General features: G+C 37.3%; 1 protein-coding gene across 9 annotated transcripts in view; it reads left to right on the forward strand.

The window, feature by feature from the left end:
- The window catches only part of NLGN4X (neuroligin 4 X-linked), a 200,201-nt gene that overhangs the window by 26,595 nt on the left and 150,717 nt on the right, over nucleotides 1-22,889 (forward strand). For 4 of the 9 annotated variants that reach the window (XM_066982638.1, XM_066982632.1, XM_066982668.1 and 1 more), the window contains one exon: nucleotides 11,242-11,325. The gene's annotated coding sequence lies outside the window, so the exon portion shown is untranslated. Of the gene's footprint in view, nucleotides 1-11,241; nucleotides 11,326-14,591; nucleotides 14,656-22,268; nucleotides 22,386-22,889 lie in introns of all 9 variants that reach the window. The other 5 variants (XM_066982656.1, XM_066982642.1, XM_066982657.1 and 2 more) reach the window with 3 other exon arrangements.

The raw sequence follows: 22,889 nt of genomic DNA on the forward strand, positions 1-22,889 counted from the left end.
CTCTTAGTCTCCTCATGCACTCCCAATACAGTTGTAATGAAGGTAGCAGCTGCCATCTTTGCTACATATTTTGGCTAAATAAATAAATAATATATGTATATATATATATACTTGCTTTTTTTTACACGCTATGATTTTGGAAAGCTGCCAAGACTTTCCTGATGTCAGATAGTGAGAAAGGAAAAACTGGTAGTTTCAAGTAAGTCTCAGATAAACCAGGATGGAATTTAATTAGAATAAAGGTTTCTAGCCAGACTTCTCTCCTCATTGGGCTTGAGATAACAAAAATTAGAACCATTAGATAAAAATTCGGAGTAATTTTCTGTTGTTCTTTGTTCTCAAAGTAAACTCTGGCTATGTTCAGACTGCATGCTGAGGTGGGATTTGGAACAGTTTGGGCAGATTAAGCTATGGGCTGGTTAAGCCATGATATAGAACTGCACTGTATTCCCTTTCACTTCTCTGTTTACTCCTACTTGCTGTTATTGGAATCAAGGAAAGAACAGAAGGAACAAAAATCCATGTATGCAAGAGGAAAGGAACTCTGATTTTACCAAGAGGGTAACTGATGACTGTGCAAATGATGAAGGCAATAGACACACAATCATTATTAAACTGCAAACTTAGAGGGACTCTCATAACAGTCATGAAAAACAAGATCCTGCAGGCTTCAAACTGTGTTGTTTTTGCTTGCAAGGCTATAGTTGCCAGATGAAGACTTAAGTGCCTTTCTCTTCTTGACAGGAAGGGTAAGAGAGGTGGAAGGGTTCCTACATCAAGTTTCATGTCATTAAATTCTTGTAGTGCTGAAGAAGATGGAGCTGTTTCTTTACACTTGTTTTGAACATATGCCTTTCCATTGCTAGACAGGTAATTCTGTACAATAATTTAAATCAAGCAAAAATAAATAAAATAAAATAAATAAAATAAAAGTTTCTCTCTCTCTCTCTCTCTCTCTCTTTTTTTTTTTTTTTTTTTTTTAAGGACAGAACAACCCCTGGGAATGTATCAGTTCCTGATCTACTTGACTTAAACCAGGCTTTTGCTCAATTTTGCACAAAGATATTCAATTGAGATGTGGGGCATTATGGTTCAAGCTCTTCTTCAATTGCTAAGATAAATGACGTTGTTCCAGAAACAGAAACAATGATCTGAGTATTAGTGATGCGAGTGACTAGCATAACCAAAAACTGAACATCTGCTAAATCCCTAGAAACATAACTTTGGCTTTCTTTAAGGCAGGAAAGACTCTTATTTTTGATGACAGATTCTGTCTTACTCAGAAAAGAGGCATATCTTTACAGATCACAGAATCACAGAATAGCTAAGGTGGCAAGGGACCTCAGGAGCTCAGCTGGTCCAACCTTACTGTTCAAGGGGGCTTACCTACAGCTAGTTGACCCAGCTCATGTCCAGATGGCTTTCAAATATCTTTACGGTTGGAGACTTCAAAACCTCTCTGGGTGACCTGTGCCAGTGCTCAGTCACCCTCATAAGAAAGAAGTGTTTCCTGATGTTCAGACAGAATCTCCTGTGTTCCAGTCTGTGCCCATTGCCTCTTGTCCTGTCCCTAAGCATCTCTGAGAAGAGCCTGGTTCCATGTTCTTTGCATCCTCCCTTCAAGTATTTATATATATTGATGAGGTCACCCCTGAACCTTCTCTTCTGTTCTCTAGACTGAAGAGTTTCAACTCTTTCAGACTTTCCTTGTATAAGTGGTGTTTCAATCTCTTAATAATTTTAGTGGCCTTTCACTAAACTCCTTCCAGTTAATCCATATCTCTTTTGTCTTTTGGAGCCCTGAACTAGAGACAATACTCCAGATGTGTCCTCATCAGCTCTGAATACAGGAAAAGAATCACCTCCCTCAGTCCAATAGCAATAGTTTGCCTTATGCAGCTCAGAATACCAATTAGCTGCCTTTGTGTCAAGGGCACACTGCTGCCTCAAGTTCTACTTGGTGTCCACCAGGATCCCCAGGTCCTTTTCTGTAAAACTTCTTTTCAGCCAATGTAGCATGTACTGATGCCCAGGGTTGTTCCCCCACCAGGTGCAGGACTTTGCACTTGCCCTTGTTGAACTTGATGAGGTTCCTGCTGTCCCATTTCTCCAGCTTGCTGCGATCCTTCTGGATAGCAGCATGACCCTCTGGTGTATCAGCCACTCATCCCAGATTTTTGTCATCATCAAACTTGTTGAGAGTACTCTCTTCCCCATCATCCAGATCATTAATGTAGATAGATGTTGAACAAGATTGGACCCAGCATTGATCCCTGGGATACAATGCTATTTACTGTCTTCCTGGTAGACTTTGTGCCAGTGCTAACCTTATTGGTTCAGACATTCAGACAGATTTCTATCCACCTCATTGTCTGCTCATCTAGTAGTTATTTCCATTCTTTACAGATTGTCTAAGTTTATTCTGTTGCAGCATGTATTTTTGTTGTTGTTGTTTGGGGGTTTGTTTATTTTTTAACCATGTATTTCCAATGGAGTTGTCTGGGGAAAAACGTATCACAGGCTTAGGATATGTGGATTTTGATGATTCTATTATGGGAAGTGATGGCTGTTGTAAGAGGGATGTGCTCTGAATTTTTCTCATGGGTCTGTTTAAATTTGGAAGGTTTTTAGTACACGAGCCATTTACTGAGAATGATATGGTTGTGTCACAACATCACAGGGACTGGTGGCTCCCTGAGGCTTATCCTAGCTGGTGACTGTGGTGGGTTTACTCAGGGGGGTGGCTGAGCTCCACCTCAGCCAGTCTCTCGCTACCTCTCCTCAAAGGGAAAGGGGGAGAAAATTCGATGAAAAGGGCACAAGGCTTGGGATAAAGATGGGGAGATAGCTCAAAAATTATCGTGACAGGCAAAACAGACTCAGAGTATGGAGATAGTAAGATTTATTGCCTATTACTAGGCACAAGTTAGAGAAGTGAGAAACGAAGGAAAGAAACCAAAAATGCCTTCCCCCCATCCACCCTCTTCCACCTCCTTCCCCCGCAGGGGCGTAGGGGAATGGGGGCTGCGGTCAGTCTATAGCACTTTGTCTCCACCGCTCGTTCTCAGTCACTCTTGTCCCCTGTGCCATGGGGTCCCTCCCACGGGATGCCATCCTTCCCGAACTGATCCTGCGGGGGCTTCCCACAGGCAGCAGCTCTTCAAGAACTGCTCCACATATGGGTCCTTACCACAGGGTCCATCCCTCAGGAGCAAACTGCTCCAACCTGGGTCCCCCACGGGCAGCAGCTCCTGCCAGGTCACCTGCTTCTGCGTGGGCTCCTCTCCACGGTCTGCAGCTCTGGCCCGGAATCTGCTCCAGCAGGGGTCCTCCACAGGCCGCAACCTCCTTCAGTGCAGGTCCACCTGCTCCACCGTGGTCTCCTTTATGGGCTGCAGCGTGGAACCCTGCTCCTTTGTGGTACTCCATGGGCTGCAGGGGGACAGCCTGCTTCACCATGGTCTTCACCACAGGCCGCAGGGGACTTCTGCTCCGGTGCCTGGAGCACCTCTCCCCCTCCTTCTTCACCGACCTTGGTGCCTGCAAGGCTATTTCTGACTCTTCTCACTCCTCTCACTCTCCCAGCTGCTGTGTTGCAGTGTTTTTTGTTTGTTTGTTCTGTTTTGTGCGTTTTTTTTTTCCTTTCTTAAATATGCTCTCACAGAGATGCAAACAACATTGCTTATTGGCTCGGCTCTGGTCAGCAGTGGGGCCCTTAATTAATATGGGGCAGCTTCTAAATTCTTCTCACAGAAGCCACCGCTATGGCCCCCTGCTACCAAAACCTTGCCATGTAAACCCACTACAGTGACTTGAAGCAAGGAGTATTAGGGACTCCCTGTGGGGGCTCAGGGGCCCTGGCAACCCATCCCACTGGCCCACCAGCAGAGGCAGACAGGGGCACTGGAGCAGACCCAGTCTCAGAAATCAGGCACCTCCCTGGGGCCAATAACCAACAATCGTAATATCTGGTGCATTAAGAAAATCTGTGTAAAAATATTTTCACTTATGAGAAAATTTTCATGTATACGTTTTCATGGTATGAATTTTCATTCATTTTAGTCTTTATAGCTATGAAAATTTTAAGAGAATTTCTTCCTGATTTACCCACGTTCTTAGAAAAGTTATATGGGTAGATATATTTATCAGATCTTGCTTATGCACAGAAAGGCATGCATGATTTCATCAAGAGTAATTGCTTTACTAGTAATAACTTGGAAGGGACACAGATAGTCAATATTACCTTGAGCATCACAAGATTCTTACTGTAATAGTTGTTTAAGTGCCTTTCAGAAAATTTCTTGCTGTTATTTTAGAAACACAGAAATAATATTGAAGGTCCCAAGGAGACTTAACTATATACTTGAAGTGAGGAACTCAGATGATTTGAGTTCCATGCCACTGGGTGGATTATTCTGTCTCCTATTCATCTGATTCCCTATCTACTATGTCTGAAAACTGTACCTTGACAGCTTAAGGGTTGTTATGTGGAGCTCTTGCTGTTTCAACTGATCTTTAATTTCAGTATGTCTCAGCATGGTCTTGAAGCTCTCTTTGGACTCTGTTCTTTTGACTTTGGGCATGTCCTTAATCTTTTTATTTTTATTTTTTTCCCTTTGGATTGCTCTTTTACCCTCCCCTTTCTCCTGTCTTTCTTCTTTAACTGCATCTTGTTCTCCTTTTCCTCCTCCTCCTTAATCTCAGGCTTGGCCTTTCTCTTCTCCCTGACCTGAGGATCAACCTTTTCCTTTGACACAAGTCTGGCAATCTCTCCCCTTCTTTGACCTTAGACTTAGCCTTTCTTATGCCCATTGTTTTTGCTGTATTTTATTTTACATTCTTTCCTGGCATTGCTGCTTTCTGGCCTGGAGTTCCCCTAAGGGGATTTGTCATTCCATTTACCATTCAGAATTTCTTAACATGGCCATGGCAAATCACTCTCTTTTGCATCATCAGCAATTCTATTGTGTGTGTTGCTGTTTTGGGCTCAGACCTCATGAGTTTAATTCTTCCTGACTTGTAGTAGCAGTCTACAAATTTTTCAGAAGTTTTTTTTTTCTTTTTTTTTTTCTGTAATACAAACTGCATCTACCATCGTTGTTTCCAGCTTGCTTTTTATTTTGTTTTGCTTTGTTTTGTGTTTCTCTCACAGATTTTTCCTTTCCTTTCCTTTCCTTTCCTTTCCTTTCCTTTTCCTTTCCTTTCCTTTCTTTCCTTTCTTTCCTTTTCCTTTCCTTTCCTTTCCTTTCCTTTCCTTTCCTTTCCTTTCCTTTCCTTTCCCTTTCCTTTCCTTTCCTTTCCTTTCCTTTCCTTTCCTTTCCTTTCCTTTCCTTTCCTTTCCTTTCCTTTCCTTTCCTTTCCTTTCCTTTCCTTTCCTTTCCTTTCCTTTCCTTTCCTTTCCTTTCCTTTCCTTTCCTTTCCTTTCCTTTCCTTTCCTTTCCTTTCCTTTCCTTTCCTTTCCTTTCCTTTCCTTTCCTTTCCTTTCCTTTCCTTTCCTTTCCTTTCCTTTCCTTTCCTTTCCTTTCCTTTCCTTTCCTTTCCTTTCCTTTCCTTTCCTTTCCTTTCCTTCCTTTCCTTTCCTTTCCTTTCCTTTCCTTTCCTTTCCTTTCCTTTCCTTTCCTTTCCTTTCCTTTCCTTTCCTTTCCTTTTTCCTTTCCTTTCCTTTCCTTTCCTTTCCTTTCCTTTCCTTTCCTTTCCTTTCCTTTCCTTTCCTTTCCTTTCCTTTCCTTTCCTTTCCTTTCCTTTCCTTTCCTTTCCTTTCCTTTCCTTTCCTTTCCTTTCCTTTCCTTTCCTTTCCTTTCCTTTCCTTTCCTTTCCTTTCCTTTCCTTTCCTTTCCTTTCCTTTCCTTTCCTTTCCTTTCCTTTCCTTTCCTTTCCTTTCCTTTCCTTTCCTTTCCTTTCCTTTCCTTTTTCCTTTCCTTTCCTTTCCTTTCCTTTCCTTTCCTTTCCTTTCCTTTCCTTTCCTTTCCTTTCCTTTCCTTTCCTTTCCTTTCCTTTCCTTTCCTTTCCTTTCCTTTCCTTTCCTTTCCTTTCCTTCTTTTCTTCTTTTTCTTTTTCTTTTCTTTTCTTCTTTTTTCTTTTCTTTTTTCCTCTGGGTCTTCTCAGTATTTTCACCTGTGGTATTAACTGATAAGGTTTGTTTGCACCCATATTGCACTGTCATTGTCATCCTTTGATCCTTGAGATTTTTATTTGTTGGTGTTGCAAAAAATATCAAATTTTCCTAACGAAGTTATATGTTATTCAAATATTTACTGTTATTCATTCTTCTGATCAGGAGTTTTTAATCTGTTTTATCACACATAATAGCTTTGTTTTGATACAAGTAGTTCATGGCAATTCAGATGTAACCCATATGAGAAACGAATCTGCATTTTGTCTGTCTTATTAGCAAAGATTATTATCTAAACATTTCCGAAGGCAAGAATTTTCAAGAAATATTAGCTCTATTTTATAAAAATAGAGACCTCTGCAAATTCACATTACTTGTTTCTAACTGACATTGTGCCTTACAAAGAATTTCATTTCTCCTCACTGGACTACTTCTTGTGGAGATAGCCTCAGCCTTCCACTTTCTGTAGTATTGTTCCTCTGCCACTACAGTTATGTGTTTGGTAGCAGCCTGTTTTCTCTGAAGAGAAATCTGTCATTTATGTTACTCTGTTCTGTCTGCTTTCTCTTTTCATCTCTGGTCAGGGTTTTTCCTGATCTTGCAGACCTTGCACAGATTCATATATTCCCACTCTTTCTTTTTCTTGTAGCCTATCTCTGAAGCCACCCACCTGTTCTGTAGGATATTCTAGTGGCTTGTGTCTGAGGATGCCATCCTTCACCTCTGACTTCAGAGGAGTGTCAGTCTCTTTTTTCTGCTTTTTCTGAGTGTGCTACCACATCTGAATGTGTCAGGCAGGAATCAAGACCAGAGGCACACGTATGTTTGTAAGATTAACTATTTAAAGCAGAAAGAGATAAAGCAGAGGATCATGAGGAACCTGCCATATTAGAGGGAGAAAAAGCAACACAAGAACTTCAAATGTATCTTTCTGATGTGCTTGAAGACAATGAATACAACAGAGAGAATAATAATTTAGGGGAACTGTGTAAATTACAGGCTTCCTGTCTTCTTCTGATGTGCTACTTTTAATTCAAGTTGAAAAATGTGTCCCCCCAGGAGGTTTGTCTTGTTGCTGAATTTCTGCTCTCTGGCCAAAGAGATCAGGCACCTTTAGCAAAAGAGAAGTCACGTTTCACAACCTTTACACTTACATTTACACTTAGATACAGCACTTGATACTTGCATTTGTTTTAAGTAAAGAAAAGTAAGATACCAACACTCATTTCTTAGATAACTGTAAATCAACATTAGCTCAGTTGATATACATGAAGAGTGGGTGGTTTGTTTTCTTAATGAAAGCCCATACTCTTTGACTACCATCCAGGATACCTATTTTCCACACTAATTACAAACGGTGCCTGAGGTCTGATTCAGTTATTTAGCATTCACATAGCTAAATTAGCGAAAAAGTAGATTTCACTTCCATGCTTTTGATACTCTTCCAACTGGTCTGTGTCCACTTCCTGCTGCAGCATCATTTAGCATCTTTTTAGCATCTTAGATCATTTTTGCATCTTTCCTCTTCTGAACATGGCTGCCCTCAAACTTTCCAGACAATAAACCATTGAAAGAGCATCATCTCTTTATCAGATATTCCGACTTCTGGGCTAGTGATGTTGAAAGAGCATCACAGAACTGCCCAGACGCATTTTCCTATTGTGTCCTCTATAACTTTCTATTTATAGTATACAAAAAAAAAAATAGTTACAATTGTTATGCAATGTTTGAACCATGGGGAGAGTTTATTAATAAAATTGTCATAAGAATGAATTTGATATGAAGCTGAATAAATAGACAAAAGTGTGTAAACACTGTAACTGACACATTTAAAGACGTGTTTAAAGATGCTGACTGCATTTAAAATGCTACGTTTTGTCACACACACTTTATGAACTTGACTGCTCAAACTGAATTTGCTTACAATACTCCAATCATTGTGATGAATAAAACTGAGAATTAAAGAAGAAAGAATTTATCTTGTAACTGGATATTACAAAGAAGAGTCAGAGATTTTTAGAATAGCTGGAGAGAGTGGGTCATCATGTTTGGGAAAAAAAAAATATATATATAAGACAAAGATCTCAGGTATTGACTAAGATAACTATATAAATATACTGTCAGAACACCAGTCTTAGTTGCTTTTGAGTTATGTTTGCTCCATCACTCTTAAAATCAGACTCTTCAGATAGTTCTAGGAAATGAGTCAAATAAGTAAGCTTAAACTGAGTAACATTAAGGCTGACTATAGTACCATCGGACTTAAGTTACCTATGAGTCATTGTACTGTTGACAAAGACAATTTTTGACTTTAGAAAAATAAGCTTAGAAAGACTGCCAAATTCCCTTAACAATTATATTAGACTTTTATAATTCCAAGGAAACCAGTTGTCACAAAAATACAGGAAAAATGTCACTTCTAAAAGGAAAATATATATTAAATACTTCTATGTTTTGTCTTAGAACTTGACTATTATTCCTCTAACATGCATGCCCATACTTGCCCTACGAGCATATTGATAGAAAGGAAGTGCAGTATTTGCAGTTGTTTTTATAGAGAGGAATTGCTTATTATAGAGATAGAGTCTAAACAAGAGGTGTAAATAGACAAGAGCAGTGAGAACAGAGCGGTTTAGTAGAATATATAAAGTCTAAACTATAATCTAGTCATCTACAATTAAAATCAATCTGGCAAGGAGAATTAGAAGATCTGTAAGATAAATTGAAGGTGAGAAGGATAAGAACAGTATAGGAGATAAATCTGGAAAACCTAATTCACAAACAGCACTTTCTTAGTTTTTATTCTTCTAAGCTAAAGACTATTTTGATGCTATGGAGAGACAGTAAATGCAGCCCCTGTGTTTACCAGCAAAGCTGAGTTGAGTATCATTCAACTGCAGCAGAAATTAAACTATAAAGACTGACAAAATAAAGAAATACAAGTTTAAAATAACTGAGAAAGGAAACTGTGTTAGCTTTCGTGGATTTTCACTGTCCAGCCATTCCTTAAATCCTTCCTTATTTCTTATGTCCTAGGTTTATTCACTTACTACTCTTGGAGAATTACAATGTCTGTCAGAATCTACGTGAGCAGTGAAATCTTCAATAAAAGTGAAATTGTTATATGGAGATATTTAAAACATTACTGTAGCTTGGAATAAAGATTGCCCTAAACTTCAACATCTGATTCCTCAATGGCTGTGTGTGTGAAAATTTACACTGTTGCCAGGTTTTCTGTGTGATAAGTGTCTAGATGGACACTTTCACAGTTTAGCTGGCATGTTTCATGCTTTGTTTATTCATAAGGAATGTGCTTTGATTCCCTATTCCTAAATTTGTCCCTTTCAGACTGAGATATGTATATTCAGATATCCATCCACAGGTATATATTTCCAGTTTTTAGAGATAATCACCTTCATTATATGGGACTAAGGACTGTATTTTCAATTCTTACAATGAATTGCATTTATAGGGATTGATTTGGCTTTAGTAAATCAAAAAAATTGTGTTATTCATTGTGATTAAGACTGCAGAATCCACTATTAGCAAGTAAATATTAAATCCTGATTTCGTTTACACTATAAAATAATAGTGTAGGTTAAAAGGTCAAAATAGGTCAAAAGTTAAGTCCAAAATCTTTTTTCTTTCTTTTTTTTTTTTTCTTTAAATGACATAAGAAAATATTCTGATATATTAGATGGAATCTCAGTGCTGTGATCCTTAGGATCTTTATTGATAAGAACTGATAATTTCTTCTAGTCACTATACATATGCATACTTGGAAAGTCTGTGTTTGTATGTGTGTGAGTATAGGTATATATACTTTGAGATAGTCTATCAGTTATCCGGAAGTCATGCATGTCTTATTGACAGGCAGTTGGACTCTGAAAGCTATGTAAATTTGTGGAACACATTTGTCAGCTCACTGCTTTGTTAACAAGTTAGTAGGACTACTTGATGGCCTCACCCTTTCTTGTGCAATTTGTTTTAAAATTGTACTTTTCACATAAAGTGCTTGTCTGTATTAATCAACATCGTTAAAATATGAATAGAAGATATGAAGTTCCTTGGTGCATTAAGAGAAATGGAAAAAAAAATAAATAAATACAAGCAGTGCATGCATTTCCCCTGCAGAATATATATCTATGTCATAAATTCAACTGTACTGGTTTTTGTGGGAAGAAAAGTATTTCATCTAATGCAGTCTTGGAACTGAGGCAAATTACCTGAAATAACTTTCTTGACATGTTACCTTTTGAGGTTTAAATTGCAGTGTCTCAATATAGTCCTGACAAAAGAGACTATTGGTAAGTATTAGTATTTAGTCATTTGAAATAGTCTACGTAAAAGGATAGCGTATTGGTAAATAAGATATCCATTGAAAAGTAATTTGGAGTATAAGCTAGAGTATTGAATTGCACACTGTTCACAAAGAAAATTCTGGTACATTCATATTGTTATTCTGGTCATAATTCCTTTTGTGAAAATAAAAATAAAACAAACCCACTAAAAATGTAGTGAGAGGATAGTTAAATCCAGGGAAAGTAATTGAAGTCCTTGAAGTGAACCAGGCTTCTCTGAGACTAAAATATTTAAATTTGACTGAGGGTCAGCTGAGGAAGTACACTATTGCCACTTTGACATAATAATTTCTGTAAAAGTCTATGCTAAATAATCAAGAAATAAATAATAGTCAAATGATTTCACATTCTATCTTTGAATGTATACAACGTACATTTAAAGAAATATTTTTATAAGGATCATGTATTTTTTTTTCACTTCTTTTATCTTAACGTACTTTCTCTAGTCTTTTTTTTTTTCTTTCCCTAAAATGAATATTTTTGTGGTTTAAAAGTTTAAAGGCAATTTACTTCCTTAGCAAAGATTGATCAGAAAAGAAAAAATGTTACTAATAACTGTTAGGACAAACGTTAATGCACTATTATCAATTTAGTTATCCTATGGGTATCAATATTATATTTTTTATTTTTGTTTTTATTATTTTTTTAATCTTGAAAATTAGAATTACAGGTGATTTCGTATGTGTATTGTTTCACAGTCAACAACTCATAAGCATACATTTTATTTTCTTCCTTTACTGAAGAACATTATATATTTCTTCCTCACAGGAGAAACTTGTGCTATAACTGAAATGACAATATGCTGCTTCCTATGAGGGGATTCTGAAGGCTTCTCAAAAACACAGCACAGTGGTAAGTACTAAAAATATAGTCAAAACAATTAAGTTATCTGAAAAATAAATCACAGAGATGAACATCAAGTCTCTTTTACTAGTGTTCTTAAATTTGTTTGAAATATATATTTGTGATGTATACTTCCAGCTAAAATGCTTATGTGCTGCCATGTGTTCATGGAATAAGACCTGGAATAGAATCCATTCTAAATATTAGTGTTTATTCATGATAAGCATGAATTTTATATTATTTTTCAGTTCTTGAAATATGGAATGGTACCTCTATGTGGTTAAAAGATGTTGGATTAAACCTGGATATTGTGACACTGTTAACCAGTAAGGTTTCGGTTTTCCAGGCCATTCTATACCAGATAGAGCTGATGATGTTCAGTTTTCAAAAAATGTTTGGGTTCCAAAGTTCTTGGAACTCTTGGAGTTCTTGGAGTTCTTTAAAAGGGGACATTTAAATAAAGGACTTTGGTTGCTGTTTCATTTTATATTCTGTTTTATATTGTTACCATAAAGACTGATATTTTCTCTCAGTTTATTAGCAACATATGACATAGCATAATTCAATATATAGTGTACGCATAGACACAAATGTACATGTCTATATATGCATAATTATATATATACACATATTTAAACATTCCTATGATATCTATATGATAAATATGGCACGGATTTAGATTATAAATCTACGCATAGACTATATCTTACTCGTAAAAGAGATCAGATTAATCTATTGCCTTTCTTTCATACCATGCCTGATGCATTGGTTTATAAGGAAGGATGGACATAAACAAATGACCAGAAAAGTTTCTCCGATGACATAGCACTTCCTTCTCACATTATATGTTCTATGAACTTTGAAGCAGATGTGATTTTTTTTTTTTCTGTAATCATTGCCCAAGATGCAGCTTCAATTTAGGATTATCATTCAGTCCTACATTCAAGGAGAAGAAATAATAAGGTATCTGATGTGATAATAGAGTGGTGAATAAGTAATAATTCAAAGTATGACAGAGTAGTTATGAGATATGAGGGTACCATTATGTGAAGTGTAAAAATCAGATGAATAATATAACAGCTTTGAAAACTCATGTGATTTTTGCATCACTGAGCCGTGTTTATTCCAATTTGTTGTAATTTAAATGTAATAAAATAAAACATCTTATGAATAGGAGCCTGTTTAATAGTTTAGCATCCATGCTGATCATGATTGTAGCTGAACTCTTAGTTGTTACAATAATGAACAGTACATATGCATGAGTATGGAACATAGGATTCAGTTACCTATACTCCTCAGAGAACTCATAATATATATAAATATGTATATACATATATATATTTATAACTTTTAGGAAAAGGGAAAGCAAATGATATAAATAATACAAACCTGATATAAAGAAAGCAAAGCTGAAGTAAAAGTCAAAATAATGACTTAGTTTCTTTGTAACTAAAAGTTTATAGCAGTTTTATGTTTTCTTGTACAAAATTAGCCACAGACAAGTTCCAAGAAGGGAGAGAAACTCTCATTTCAAGATCTGTCAGAATATACTGAGATAAATCACAGAAGCTGGGAAGGGTCTGGAGGGGAAACAGAGGGGTAGTGTGATTGTAGTTTTCACTGTTTTCTCAGAATTTTTTTTTTGTTTTTGTTTTTGTAAAAATGCAGAGGATTCATGGAGAATGAAAAGAAAGGGAAGCAAGCAACATTAAAACAGAAAAGTGAGATAGAGCCTACTGATGTCTATTTTTTAACTCCAACTTAGGTTTGTGGACATCAGAAGCCAATTGTGTCTTTTGAAAATTTCCTTGTTTGTGAAACAATAATTGGACTATACACAAAAGAAACCAGAATTGTAGAAAGTAAAACTGTAAATCTGCTTCAGATTTATTTCAATTTCTCTGCTTGCTGATATCCTGAAGTGTATGTCACAAGCATATATGTTCAATTGCCAACATTAAGTTACTCCCCAAAAACACAACCAAAATATGCTACTATATGTTAAAGAATTTTCTATTTTGTCTAGAAGAAGGCTATATTATTATGAGAAGTTTGTCAAGAGACAAACTGAAGTGGATCTGAAGGCTTTCAGAAAAATGATGACCCAAACTAACTCTGAAGATCAGTATTTGCAGCAGATGATAGGGATCCATTTCAATGAACAGAAGAACTGTGAGAGTGATGTGAATCATTTTCAATGTTGTTTCAAAAATAATGGTAGTGACTTTTGCTATATTGTACTTGCATTTAAGAGCAATACAGAAAGGAGTCCCCATGATTTGATCATTTCTACATTTTTCTTCATCATAAACCAGATAAAATTCTTCATCATGAACCAACAATCAGAATGACATTTCTCATGGAAAGAAAAGTGCAATTTATGTTTAGAGTATGCAGCAAGCACTTGCCATGCATAATACGGACATAAACATGAAAGAAAGCAAACAGTCCTCAGATTTTGATCTTACTTCACAGGTAGATGTCTGTTTAAATGGCGTGATTTCATTCTAAAATCCTGACCTGACAGCTGACTGTGCAGATGGAGCCCTGTGGTAGGCCATGGAACGCTGTGCAGTTTCTTTAATGTAGCCACATACTGTCTGATTCTTGATCATGTTCTCAGATTCTGGTCAAGCCTTCTGCCTTGCATCATTTATGATAACAAATGTGAAGGAATAATAAAGCCTTCACATTGAAAGGGAGCTATAAATTGCTCTAATTCTAGACTTAGGAGTTTTAGGAAATGGATCAGTTTTTAATTCTCTGAGGAAAACCAGGGCGCAATAGAACTATCATCCTTAGAGCTGTCAGCTTACTTCAGTCTCTTTTTCAGCTCTCAGGATTCAATGCTGTTGATTAAAATCTTTGCTTTGCTTCCTGTTGTCAGGTTTTACGACCACAATTATCAACATGCTCAGCTGAGTACTCCAAACTCTTGTTAAGCAGTACTTTCATCAGATGGTTTGCTCTGAAATATTATCAGTAAATCTAACCTTACAGATTCTATGCAGCAATCTCAATAGGTTCATGACATCACTGATATTGTGGTGTGTGAATTGGAACTGATATATCTTTTTATTATTATTATTATTGCAACATTTAGTTATGTGTTTCAGTGTGACTGATCTATATTACTTAAATGTATGCACACTCTAGTGATATCCACTAAAACGTGGATTTCTGAATAATCCAAGTGAGCAAGATTTATGCAAATATGAAATAGCAATCACCAAAACTTTCCAGGGGGTTATTTTATTTTATTTTTTTTTTTTCAGGTGGCAATGCAGTTGGATATATTTAACACCTTTACCTAAAGGTGTTAAAAGTATAATTTCAGTGGTGAGTTCTGATGACAAATAAAATTCCCATGATTTCCTTAAATCTTTAAGAACTATAAACTGCTCTTATATAAGTAACAATTCCATAAATACAATTGATTTTTTAGGCAATTAATCTGAACATTACATTACTTAAAGCAGTGTCCAATGATAATGAAGAACTCAGAATAATGTAATTTCAATGTTATGCAGACCGGATGGCTAACTGGAGTTCACTGAATCATAACATCATCAGCAAGCAAATGAAGGAGAAATAGAAATTAATTACACTGTGTTTTGCATAGGCAGCTCATATGAATGATTAGATTATTATTATTATTTACGTTTTCATGTTAAATGCAAAGAACTGGAGTGCAGATTTTACTATTATTTGGAAAGTTGAAATAGGAAATGTACTGTACTGAGCAACAGAAACCTCTTTTTAAATTATTATTATTTTTAATAAAGAAGAATAGTAAAAGACCTTTGAATATAAGGTCCTAGGGCAAATAAATTACATGCACAAGATTGTTCTTCATGCTGTCAAGGTTCAAAACACACTGCATCTTCATTATTAAGTGATATGATTAAGCAATATCACAACTGTGATAAGTTTTGCTCATTTTGTTTGGGTAACTCAGTGGTATGGTGAAGGAAAACCATCTCCAATATCCTTTGCTAAATACCCCTTTAGGTCTTGGAGTATCAGCTCTAGTTTCTAGAGTAGGAGGCAATGAAATCACATAGAGCCTTATAATTCAGATTAAAATCAAAGAATCATAGAATATCCTGAGTTGAAAGGGACCCACAAGGATCATCAAGTCCAACTCCTGGCTCCACACAGGTCTACCCAAAATGTCGGTTATGAAATCAAGAGACACATTTATAAAACATGGAAAAGTCTCAAATTAAATGGTGTTGTATGTACATATCTGTTTTTTTTTTAATTATTATTTTTATTTATTTTTAATGCACATGTAGCACTATAAGAAACTCAGCAGAAGTACTGCAATTTGGGGAGGAAGTAGGTAGAAAAACAATAATGTTAGAATTTCAAACTTTTGTTTTGGTGATTTTTTCAAGAAATTGTTTAAAGATGAAACCTGTTTGAATAAGACTCATCTGTTTATCAAACAGCGTATCAGGAGAATTAAGCTTGTTGGTTCTTTGAGACAGTTTTGGTTGCTTAAAATCTGTCTTCTGGTGCAATTTTAGGAATCCTGTATTTGTCTGTTAGACTGCCAGCACCACTCCAGAAGGACCAGATCTCCCATAAGTATTACGTTGTATCAGCTAGCCCTAGGTAGAAGGGTTGCATCCTCAAACATACGCACCTACATTACCATGTTCATGTTCTGGATAAGTCCCTAGGGTACATTAACTAAATAAACTAGATCCTTATTGAGTTACTAGACACCTAACTCACAGGTAGACTACTTCATTTAGATAAAATAAAATAAAATAAAATAAAATAAAATAAAATAAAATAAAATAAAATAAAATAAAATAAAATAAAAAATAAATAAAATATCCACTATCTAGAACTTAAATTTGTCCCTAGTTTTTGATCTGAAAACAGATATATGTGTGAGGTACGCAGCAAGCCAATCAAACAAGATGGTGAACATCTGGGTATGTACAGAAAGTTATCTTTGTGTGTCTAGGGAAAACTGTGATTCCTGTGAGCTTTTCAGGTTCCTAGAATATTACCTGGGATTTTTGTGGCTCTGGGCCTCACAGAGCCTTACAATGTAAAAGAGAGGGGCTCCATGAGTTTATGGGCTTCTGAGGTTAATTAGTAAGTAACATGAAGACTATGTGGCTCCTCTTCTGAATATAAATCTTGTGCTAGATACCCATTTTTTGTTGATGTTGTTTGTTTGTTTTTATTTAACTTCACCCCCCTGGAAGTGTATCTTATGGGAAGCAGAGGATTGAAGCAGTCTTCTTAGTCTTAGAGGCACGGACAAGATTGCACATAGGAGTGAATTTGGGAATGTTGTTGTTTCAGAGAAGGCTGAAGGAGAGGAAATAGTCTGCGTTTTGTTTCTGAGAAACTGACTGGATACTTCATTTGATTAAGTGCCTTTAAAAAGCCTAGTATTGTATTGCTTGAGGAAACAATGTAGCATAGTTCTTTAATAGTGAAAAATTACTGAATTATTTCTGTTCTGTTCCGAATACAAGAAATCCACCACAATTATGCTAATCACTGCCCTGAAAACATATTGATACAGGTGTTGAGTGACTAGGGTAGATGATGGTATATTTCTTTCTCTCTCAAATGAAAATAAAATAAAACTCTTTTTTTTTTTTTTTTTTTGCCAGCAGGAAGTCAAACTATTTGTAGAAATGTCTTAGAATTGAAAATTATTATTTGATTCTGAAGGTAAATTTGTTTGTTTGCACATGTGAATATAATATGCATTTAGATTTGACAGTTTAAATGACAGTTTAGACCCAGACACCTAGTGCTATTGTTCAGCTTTTTTTTTCTATTGACATTGTGCCCAAAATAACTATATGCATCATTTTTTCTATTTAATCTTTTATTATAAGTAATAAGTTTTAATCTGTTATTATAAGTATATAGTGTCTATCTAAAAGGTTCATTACTAAAAAATGACATTTTAAAAAATGACATTTTCTTTCATATATGCTGCTTTGCATTCCTTATTCTTTCCCAAGGACACACACACACACACACACACACACACAAAAAGAGTGAGAGAGAAAGAAAACACAACATGATGTGCAATATTGTTATCCACTATTTGAAATAAAGTTCAGAATTATTGTGTGTAGGTGAAACTACCTAGGTCACATCAAATTTAGATTCCATCTGTTTTCACGTATTTTAGTGTCTTCCTCTCCTGATCAGATATGAACTATCACTATTTTTTTTTTTCACCTGGTTGCATCTTCAATGATAATGATGGAAATCTACCTATCTGTGCTCACAGCATGAATATAGATTTAAAGCTTACACAACTATTCACAGAATGTTATCAAAACCATATAAAATCTTTGTTTTAACATGATTTTAGCAAATAATTGATAAAATTTGTTGCTCAGTTATTACCTTAAAAAATCTGCAACTTTTGTCATTGTAAGAAATTAATAATCTGCAATCAAATATCTGTTCAAACTGAGTTTCAGCTGTCCTGGATGGAAACAAAACTCTTTTAATTGAAACTAAATTGCACATTTAATTTTAGTGTAGCCTGTAGTCACTGGAGCTAATAGAATATAAAAGCTTTTATTGTTTCTATGATTTGAGATTTGTACTTAGCTTTAAAGATATGTAAATGATATTTCCTATGTTATGTCATATCATCATGATTGCTCATGGGTAAAGCTATATCATGACTTTGGTTCAAAAAGATGAAAAGCAAGTACTTGAAAATTTTCCATTAATAATTAGAAATGTAAATATTACTCTGAGCTGCAGTCTACTGTTACTTAAAAATAATGTAATCATAATAAGGTGTTAGTCTTAAGGCCATATATTTAGACTGTATATAGGCAGCCTTTAAAATTCATCTTTTGCATGTAGTGTCCTTGCAAAGAGCATAACTGTCTTAATTAGAAATGTTACTGAAGTGTTTCCTTATTCTGAATTCATAGAATCATTAAGGTTGGAAAAGACCTCCAAGATCATTTGATCCAACAATCCCCTACTACCAATGTCACCCACTAAACCATGTCCCGAAGCACCATGTCCAAACTTTACTTGAAATTTGACTCCAAGTGACTCCACCACTTCCCTGGGCAACCCATTCCAAGACATGACTACTCTTTCTGAGAAGAAATATAACCTAAACCTTCCCTGGTGCAACTTGAAGCCATTCCATCTAGTCCTATCACTAGTTAGATAACTAGCGAGAAGAGGTCGACCACCAGCTCCACACAACTTTGTTTCAGGTAGTTGTAGAGAGCAATAAGGTCTCCCCTGAGCCTCCTCTTCTCCAGAATAAACAATCCCAGTTCCCCCAGCCACTTCTCGTAAAACTTGTGTTCCAGACCCTTCACCAGAGCCTTTGTACTCATCTGGACATGCTTCAGGGCCCTGATATCCTTCCTGTAGTGAGGGGCCCAAAACTGAACACAGCACTCGAGGTGCGGCCTCACCAGAGCAGAGTACAGGGTGATGATCTCCTCCCTGGCCCTGCTGGCTACACCATTCCTGATACAAGCCAGGATACTGTTGACCTTCTTGGCCACCTGGGCACACTGCTGGCTCATGTTCAGACAAGCATCAATCAACACCTTCGGACCCTTTTCCTCTGCACAGCTTTCCAGCCACTCTGCCCCAAGCCTGTAGCATTGCATGGGGTTGTGGTGACCAAAGTGCAGGATCCAGCTCTTAGCCGTGTTGAACCTCATCCCATTGGCCATCGATCCATCCTGTCCAGGTCCCTCTGCAGGGCCTTCCTACCCTCTAGCAGATCGACACTTCCCCCCAGCTCGGTGTTGTCTGCAAACTTACTGAGGGTGAGCTTAATTCCCTCGTCTAAATCATCAGTAAAGATACTAAAGAGGGTGGGCCCAACACTAACCCTTGGGGAACACCCCTCATGACCAGTCACTAGCTGGATTTCACTCCATTCACCACTACTTTCTGAGCCCGGAAATCCGGTCAGTTTTTAACCCAGCAAAGAGTGGATCTGTCCAAGCCATGGACTGCCAGCTTCTCTAGGAGAATACTGTGGGAGACTGTGTCAAAGGCCTTGCTGAATTCTAGGTAGACCATGTCAACAGGCTTTCCCTCATCCAACAGATGGGTCACCCGGTCATTTAAGGAGATGCGCTTGGTCATGCAGTACTTGTCTTTCATGAACCCATGCTGGCTGGGCCTGATCCTCCCGCTGTCCCATATATGCTATGTGATTGCATTCAAGATGACTTGTTCCATCACCTTTCCTGGCACTGAGTTCAGGCTGACAGGCCTGCAGTTCCCTGGGTCCTCCTTACAATCCTTCTTATAGATGGGCATCACATTAGCAAGTCTCCAGTCATCTGGGACCTATTCAGATGACCGTGACTGCTGACAGATGATGGAAAGCAGCCCAGCAATCACATCCGCCAACTCCCTCAGTACCCTTGGGTAGATCCCATCCGGCCCCATGGACTTGTGACAGTCCAGGTGGAGCAGCAGGTCTCTGACTGTTTCCACCTGAACTGTGGGTGGTTTCTTCTGCTCCTTGTCCCAGAATTCCAGATCAGGAGATTGAGTACCCCAAGGATAAGTGGTCTGACTAGTAAAGACAGATGTAAAGGAAACATGAATTCCCTTCTTTCATTATAGCTTTTTCTATTTATATTTATATACATACATATATATATAATACATAAATCTTTGTATAAGGCTCTAAAATACATAAATCTTTGTATAAGGCTCTTTGTTTAAGGCTCTAACGAGTTAACTTATTAACTCTTTTTCAGTTTGTCATTCTTCCCTCCAGAAACTTATACACATACACATAGAATGACCTGAAATGTAAATGCAAAACAAAACAAATAAACAAACAAAAAGATGGAAAGTACTTGCAGATATAACAATATAACACATTAATAGGCAAATGAAGCACATCTACTTCATAATTAGTGTTATAAAAGCAAAGATCTATTACCAAAGCTTATTTCCAAGTAAAGTTAATTTTCCCTGCATAGAAAAACACTTGCACTGTATTTATAGATAATTAATTCAAATACTATATATAATATAATGTAATATATACAATTATCTGCATGTCAAGGTTTGCTTTTCTGAAGCTGATCAGAATGCTGTCCTAACTCAAGTAATGGACTTCCCATCACAGAATCACAGAACTAGAGAATGGCCAAGTTTGGAAGGGACCTCTAGAGATCCTCTAGTCTGACCCCCCTGCCAAGCAGGATCACCTAGAGCACATTGTGCTGGATGGCATCCAGACGGGTTTTGAATATCTCCAGAGAAGGAGACTCCACAACCTCTCTGGGCAACCTGCGCCAGTGCTCCATCACCCTCACAGTAAATAAGTGCCTTCTCATATTCAGCCGGAACTTCCTGTGCTACAATTTGTGCCTGTTGCCTCTCTTCCTTTCGCTGGGCACAACTGAAAATACCATCCTCTTGACACCCTTCCCTCAGACATTTATACATATTGATGAGGTCTCCCCTCAGTCTTCTCTTTTCCAGGCTAGACAGGCCCGGTTCTCTCAGCCTGTCCTTGTATGACAGGTGCTTCAGTCCTCTAATCATCTTCATAGCCCTCCTCTGGACTCTCTTCAGTAGCTCTATGTCCCTCTTGTACTGGGGAGCCCAGAACTGGACACAGTACTCCAGGTGTGGCCTCACCAGGGCTGAGTAGAGGGGGAGGATCAGCTCCCTTGACCTGCTGGCAGCACTCTTTCTAATGCACCCCAGGATACTGTTGGCCTTCTTGGCCACAAGGGCACATTGCTGACTCATGGTCAGCCTGCTGTCCACGAGGACTCCCAGGTCCCTCTCTGCAGAGCTGCTCTCCAGCAGGTCACCCCGCAGCCTGTACTGGTGTTTTGGGTTATTCCTCCTTAGGTGTAGGACCCTGCACTTGCCCTTGTTGAACTTCATGAGGTTCTTCTTGGCCCAACCCTCCAGCCTGTTGAGGTCCCTCTGAATGGAAGCACAGCCCTCTGGGGTATCAGCCACTCCTCCCATCTTTGTGTTGTCAGCAAACTTGCTGAGGGTGCACTCCGTTCCACCACTGAGGTCGTTGATGAATACGTTGAACAACACTGGAAACAGTTCTGACCCCTGTGGGACACTGCTAGCTACAGGCCTCCAACTAGATTCCGCACCATTAAGCACAACCCTCTGAGCTCTGCTATTCAGCCAATTACCAATCTACCTCGCTGTCCACTCATCTAGACTGCACTTCCTGAGCTTGCTTATGAGGATGTTATGGGAGACAGTGTCAAAAGCCTTGCTGAAGTCAAGGTAGACCACATCCACCACTCTCCCCTCATCTACCCAGCCAGTCATCTCATCATAGAAGGATAGCAGATTGGTCAAAAATGACTTCCCCTTGTTGAATCCATGTTATTCTATGCCTGATCACCTTGAGATGACCTCCAGGATGAGCTGTTCCAAGGATGATCCTTTCCAGGGATGGAGATCAGTCTGACTGGCCTGTAGTTACCTGGGTCCTCCTTCTTGCCCTTTTTTAAGACTGGTGTGACATTGGCTTTCTTCCTTTTACACTGGGATACTTCCCCGAATTTCTTTGGGGAAATAAAGTTATCTGTAGATATGAAATTCATGTTATTTGATCCAAGTACTTTGGTTTTCCTGATTTTAGAGAATCATATATATATCACTGACAGGAGAAAAAACAAACAAACAAACAAACAAAAACAAACAAACAAAAAAAAACCAATTAATTCAAGATTTTGGCAGAGTAATTAAGCACTACTAAGATAATTATTAAAATTTGAAAATCTATACATATGACAATACTTCTAAAGAAATTTGTCTACTCTGCAATGCTTGCTAATTAATATCACATCATAGCATAAACTGACCATAAACAAACTTTAATTTAGCTAACATTCAGTTTTTAAAATATTTGTTTCAAATACTCCTTTTTTTCTTTTTTTTCTTTTTTTTCCTAGAAAATGCAAGCTATCCTTGGGGATTTATAAGTCTTTTATTTTTCATTTGAATGACAGTTGATTGGCTTATTTCAGTGACATTGAAAGAAGTGGATGATGCTCAAGTCTTCTAAGATGGTAACATACATATTTAACAAATTGATTGGAAGGCTATTTTACCAAAAATGTACTTGTAAATATTTTTTCTCGGTGCTTCTGATATGCCAGTTGTGAGTGAAAAATACTATTGACTTTGTATATCCCAGTCTTCTCAATATATTTGCTTTTAGACTAAGGAGTAGTTTATTTGAGTAACAGTGTCACATATCAATATCTTTTTTTTTCTTTTTCTGTTTGACCATCAGGAAATCTGAGCACTGACACATGGAGGAGGCAGGTTTTGAATACCTGTGGCGGTGCTGAATACCTGCTGTGTATCCTGATCTAGGTGGCCCCACAAGAACAGGGGGACTCAGATCAGATGTTTTGTGTTTGTTATGATTATGTTCTGGACTGAAAGAAAACATTGTTTATTATTATTATTATTATTATTATTATTATTATTATTATTATTATTATTTGTTATTATTCATTATTATTATTATTATTATCATTTTTTTTCAAGTGATTTCTAGTTAAAAA

The sequence above is a fragment of the Anser cygnoides genome, chromosome 1 (assembly GCF_040182565.1).
Source record: "Anser cygnoides isolate HZ-2024a breed goose chromosome 1, Taihu_goose_T2T_genome, whole genome shotgun sequence".
Lineage (NCBI taxonomy): Eukaryota > Metazoa > Chordata > Aves > Anseriformes > Anatidae > Anser > Anser cygnoides.